Source organism: Nomascus leucogenys, chromosome X (genome assembly GCF_006542625.1).
Source record: "Nomascus leucogenys isolate Asia chromosome X, Asia_NLE_v1, whole genome shotgun sequence".
Classification (NCBI taxonomy): domain Eukaryota; kingdom Metazoa; phylum Chordata; class Mammalia; order Primates; family Hylobatidae; genus Nomascus; species Nomascus leucogenys.
In genome coordinates this window covers 116118893-116124847 of record NC_044406.1, presented here as the reverse complement: position 1 = coordinate 116124847, position 5955 = coordinate 116118893, and the positions used below count along the sequence as shown (strand labels likewise).

Sequence of the window (5955 nt, the reverse complement as noted above, 5' to 3'; positions counted from 1 at the left end):
ATTAACTCAAAATGGATCAAAGAACTAAATGTGGGATCTACAACTAGAAAATCATTTAAAAGAGTGTGGCCGGGCGCAGTGGCTCACACTTGTAATCCCAGCACTTTGGGAGGCCAAGGTGGGCGGATCACAAGGTCAGGAGATCGAGACCACGGTGAAACCCCGTCTCTACTAAAACTACAAAAAATTAGCCGGGCGTGGTGGCGGGCGCCTGTAGTCCCAGCTACTCGGAGAGGCTGAGGCAGGAGAATGGCGTGAACCCGGGAGGCGGAGCTTGCAGTGAGCCGAGATCGCGCCACTGCACTCCAGCCTGGGTGACAGAGCGAGACTCCGTCTCAAAAATAAAATAAAATAAAATAAAATAAAATAAAATAAAATAAAATAAAATAAAAGAGTGCTCACTTCAGGAGCACATATATTAAAATTGGAATGATACAGAGAAGATTAGCATGGCCCTTGAGCAAGGATGACATGATAATTTGTGAAGCATTCCGTATTTTGGGGATTTTTGGAGCAGAGACAGGGAATAAGAGCTTGCTCTGTTTTTACTACTATTATTATTTTTTAAAAAATAAAAGTTTTAAAAAGAAAATTCTTAAAAAGGAGCATAAATGTAAATAATCATGATTGTGGATTAGGCAACAATTTCTCAAGTGTGATACCCAATGCTGAAGCAACAAAAGAAAAAACACATGAATTGGACTTAATTAAAAGTAAAAATATTTGTGCCTCAAAAAATATTATCAACAAAGTAAAAATACAACCCATATAGAGGGAGAAAATGTTTGCAAATTCTAAGTCTCATAAGACTCTACTATGAGAATATACAAAGAAATCTCTCAACTCAAACACAAAAAGAAAAACAGCCCTGTATAAAATGGGTGGAGGGGCCGGGCGCAGTGTCTTATGCCTGTAATCCCAGCACTTTGGGAGGCCAAAGCTGTTGGATCACCTGAGTTCAGGAGTTCGAGACCAGCCTGACCAACATGGAGAAACCCTGTCTCTACTAAAAATACAAAATTAGCCGGGTGTGGTGGCACACACCTGTAATCCCAGCTGCTTGAGAGGCTGAGGCAGAAGAATCGCTTGAACCCGGGAGGCAGAGGTTGCAGTGAGCCAAGATCGTGCCATTGCACTCTGGCCTGGGCAACAAGAGTGAAACTCCGCCTCAAAAAAAAAAAAAAAAAAAAAAAAAGGGTGGAGGACCCAATTAGACACTATTCCAAAGGACACACAAATGGCAAATAGATACATGAAAATATAATCAACATCATTAGTCAATAGGGAAATGTGAATAGAAACTGCAGTGAGATACCACTTCATACTCACTAGGATAGCTATAATTTAAAAGGAAATAAAACAAGTGTTAGCTAAGATGTGGAAAGTTTTGAGCCATCCTACAATCCTGTGAGGAATATAAAATGGTACAAGTGATGTGGAAAACATGTGGCAATTCCTCACAAAGTTAAACATAGATTTACCATGTGACCCAGAAATTCCACTCTTAGGTATATACCCAAGAGAATTAAAAACATGTTTACACAATAACTTATATACTGATGTTCATAGAAGCATTATTTTTTTTTTGAGACAGAGTTTTGCTCTGTTGCCTAGGCTGAAGTGCAGTGGTATTATACAATCACAACTCTCTGTAGCCTCAAACTCCTGGGCTCAAGTGATAACCCCACCTCAGCCTCTGCAGTAGCTGGGACTACAGACACATGCCATTACAGTTGGCTAACTTTTTTTCTTTCTGTCTTTCTTTCTTTTTTTTTCTGTTGTAGAGACAAGGTCTCACTATGTTGCCCAGGCTGGTCTCAAACTCCTAGACTCAAATGATCCTCCCACCTTGGCCTCTCAAACTGCTGAGATTAGAGGCGTGGGTCACCTGCATTATTCTCAATACAGAAAAAGTGGTAACAACCCAAATGTTCATCAATTGATGAATGAATGAACAAAATGAGATATACTCATATAATAGAATATTATACAGCTATAAAAAGGAATGAAGGACTGCTAATGCTACCAACAAGGGTAAACCCTGAAAACAATATGTTAAGTGAAGGAAGCCAGGTACAAAAACCATGCATTTTATGATGTCATTTATAAGGAATGTCTGGAATAAACAAATCTATAGAGATAAGAAATAGATTTGTGATTCATTAGAGCTTTGGAATGGAAGAGGGCAATGATACCTAAAATATATGGGGTTTCTTTTGAAGCAATGGAATGGTGCCATAAAAAACTCTGGTTATGGTAGTATATTTGGAACTAAACAAAAGCAATTAAATTTTACAGCTTAAATGTGTCAAATGTGTGTATTTGATTTATATGCCAATAAAGCTGTCTTTAAGCCAGTAGCATTTCTATATACTGGCATTGAACAACCTGAAACAAAAATTAAGAAAATAATTTCATTTAACTAAAAATGGAGTAGGGCCTGGGCACGGTGGCTCATGCCTGTAATCCCAGTACTTTGGGAGGCTGAGGCGGGCAGATCACCTGAGGTCAAGAGTTCGAGATCAGCCTGGTCAACATGGTGAGACCCCGTCTCTACCAAATATACAAAAATTATCCGGGGGTAGTGGCGGGTGTCTGTAATTCCAGCTACTCAGGAAGCTGAGGCAGGGACAACTGCTTGAACTTGGGAGGCGGAGGTTGCAGTGAGCTGAGATTGCATCACTGCACTCCAGCCTAGGTGACAGAACAACACACAACACACCATCTAAAAAAAAAAAAAGGATACCATTAACCAAGGAAGTACAAGGCTTGTACACAGAAAGGTGCAAATATTTTTTTAAAGTAAAGAAGACCCACATAAGGAGAAACACATTGTGGTTTCTTCTTGGGACTAGAAGAATTAATATTAAGAGGGCCCGTCCCTCCCTCCCTCCCTCCTTCCTTCCTTCCTTTCTTTCTTTCTTTTTCTTCCCTCTGTGGCCCAGGCTGGAGTACACTCGGCTCGCGGCAGACTCCCTGCGTCCGGCTCCCATGATTCTCCTGCCCTCGCCTGTGGGCTGCCTGGGATTGCCGGCGCGCGCCACCACCCCTCCCTGGTTTTTCTCCTTTGGCTGGAGGCGCGGTTTCGCCATGTCGGCCAGGCCGCTCTCCAGCTCCTGACCTCGAGTGGTCTGCCCGCCTCGGCCTCCCGAGGTGCTGGGACTGCAGACGGAGGCTCGCTCACTCGGTGCTCCGTGTTGCCCGAGCTGGAGTGCGGTGGCGTGGTCTTGGCTCTCCGCAGCCTCCGCCTCCCAGCCGCCTGCCTTGGCCTCCCAGGGTGCTGGGATTGCAGCCTCTGCCCGGCCGCCGCCCCGTCTGGGAGGTGGGGAGCGTCTCTGCCTGGCCGCCCATCGTCTGGGTTATGAGGAGCTCCTCTGCCCGGCCACCCCGTCTGGGAGGTGACTCTGCCCAGCCGCCACCCCGTCTAGGAAGTGAGGAACGTCTCTGCCCGGCCGCCCCGTCTGGGAAGTGAGGAGCGCCTCTGCCCGGCCGCCCCGTCTGGGAAGTGAGGAGCGCCTCTGCCCGGCCGCCCCGTCTGGGAAGTGAGGAGCGTCTCTGCCCGGCCGCCCCGTCTGGGAAGTGAGGAGCACCTCTGCCTGGCCGCCCCATCTGGGATGTGGGGAGCGCCTCTGCCCGGCCGCCCCGTCTGAGAGGTCTACCACAGAGGCCAGAAGCAATGTGGGGGCTGGACGTGGTGGCTCACGCCTGTTGTCCCAGTACTCTGGAGGCCGAGGCGGGTTGATCACTTGAGGCTAGGAGTTCAAGACCAGCCTGGTCAACATGGTGAAACATGAAAAATACAACTGACAAACCAACCAACCAAGCAACAACAAAACAGGTCTACCCTGGAGTCATACTCTAATTTTTTTGTATTTTCCTCCCTTTCTGATCCTTTATCCCACTTTCTTTTTCTTCCTCTTCCATCTCCTTCTTCTTTGTCAAATAGAGGATTGAGTTATTATCATTGATCCATACAAAGTCCCTCTCTCATTTATTTTCTTTAATTCCCACCCCCCATTTCTATTCCCCCTCTTCCCATGTGCAACCTTCCTAATATGTTTGATATGCATCTTTTTGTTTGTATGTACTTTTAGAAAATGTTTATTGTTTTGTGTGCAAAAAAAATTTAAAAAAAAGATGGCAATATTCCAAAATATGTCTACATATTGAATGCAAGGTCTATAAAAATATCACCAGCCTTTTTGCAGAAATGGGTGAGCTGATCCTAAAATTTACATGGAATTGTGAAGATCACTGAACAGCCAAAAATCTCAAAGAAAAGAAACAATGTATGAGGATACACTTTCTAATTTTAAAGTGTACCTGAAAGCTGCAATAATCAAAACACTGTGGTCCTGACATAAGGATAAAAAAATAAACAGACTGGTGGGATACAATGATTGTCCAAGAATAAACCCATACATATATAGTCAAATACTTTTTGATGGATGAGGTTTCCATGAAAATTTAATCTGGGCCAGGCACAGCTCACACCTGTAATCCCAGCACTTTGTGGGGCTGAGGTGGGTGGATCACCTGGGGTCAGGAGTTTGAGACCATCCTGACCAACATGGTGAAACTCCATCTCTACTAAATACAAACAATTAGCCGGGTGTGATGGTGCGTGCCTGTAATCCCAGTTACTCAGGAGGCTGAGGCAGGAAAATCACTTGAACCGGGGAGGTGGAGGTTGCAGTGAGCCAAGATTGCACCATTATATTCTAGCCTGGGCAAAGAGTGAAATTCCATCTCAAAAGAAGAGAAAAGAAAATTTAATCTGGAAAATATAGTCTCCTTAACAAATGGTGCTAAGACAACTGGATAAATACATGCAAAAGAATGACATGGTCCCTACCTCAGACTACATACAGAAATTAACTCAAAATAGATCAAAGAGTTAAATGTAAGGCCTGAAAATATGGAAATCTTCGAAGGAAACATGGTGTAAATCTTCATGATCTTGGTTTAGCCAATAGTTTCTTCAATATAACAAAATCACAAGGAACAAAAGAAAAACTAGATGATTAGCATTCTTCAAAAGAAAAAACTCTAGGCCTCAAAGACAATATCAAGAAAGGGAAATACCAAAAGTAGGAAAGGAGAAGGAGGAGAGGCAGCCTCCCTGGCCAGGATTGGCTGGGAGCCAGGAGTGACTTCCCAATGCAGGGAAGGGGTAAGAGTCTACCAGCGACCCACATCCCCAACATGGAACCATGCAATCCTGGCCACAGAAATCCTTGTCCCTCCCAACCTAACATAGGAAGCTACTGGGAGACTGTGGGTCAGAATTGTTCCAGGGAGGGAGATCACACTGGGTCCCATACGCTTGCTGAGACCTAAGCAGCTACAGTCAGGCACCGTTTTGAAAACTAGTCTCTGGCAACTGCATGTGGTTATGGTAGTATATCTGCAACTAGGCAAAAACAATATAATTTTACAGTTTAAATGCGTCAAATGTGTGTATATTTGGTTTAGATGCCAATACAACTGGTTTTTTTTCTTTTTTTTAAAATTATACTTTAAGTTCTAGGGTACATGTGCACAATGTGCAGGTTTGTTACATAGGTATACATGTGCCATGTTGGTTTGCTGCACCCATGAACTCGTCATTTACATTAGGTATTTCTCCTAATGCTATCCCTCCCCCTGCCTTTGACAAACCTGACAAAAACAAGAAATGGGGAAAGGATTCCCTATTTAATAAATGGTGCTGGGAAAACTGGCTAGCCATATGTAGAAAGCTGAAACTGCATCCCTTCCTTACACCTTATACAAAAATTAATTCAAGATGGATTAAAGACTTAAATTTAAACCTAAAACCATAAAACCCCTAGAAGAAAACCTAGGCAGTACCTTTTTTTTTTTTTTTTTTTTTTGACAGATTTCACTCTTGTTGCCCAGCCTGGAATGCAATGGCACGACCTCAGCTCACTACAACCTCCACCTCCTGGGTTC

The 5955-nt window shown here is 43.8% G+C and overlaps 1 non-coding gene across 1 annotated transcript; it reads left to right on the top strand.

The window, feature by feature from the left end:
• The first annotated feature begins 394 nt into the window (after positions 1-394).
• Positions 395-501, top strand: LOC115833378. Its single transcript, XR_004028815.1, has one exon. It is a non-coding gene; the product is annotated as a U6 spliceosomal RNA (small nuclear RNA).
• Positions 502-5955: the final 5454 nt, after the last annotated feature.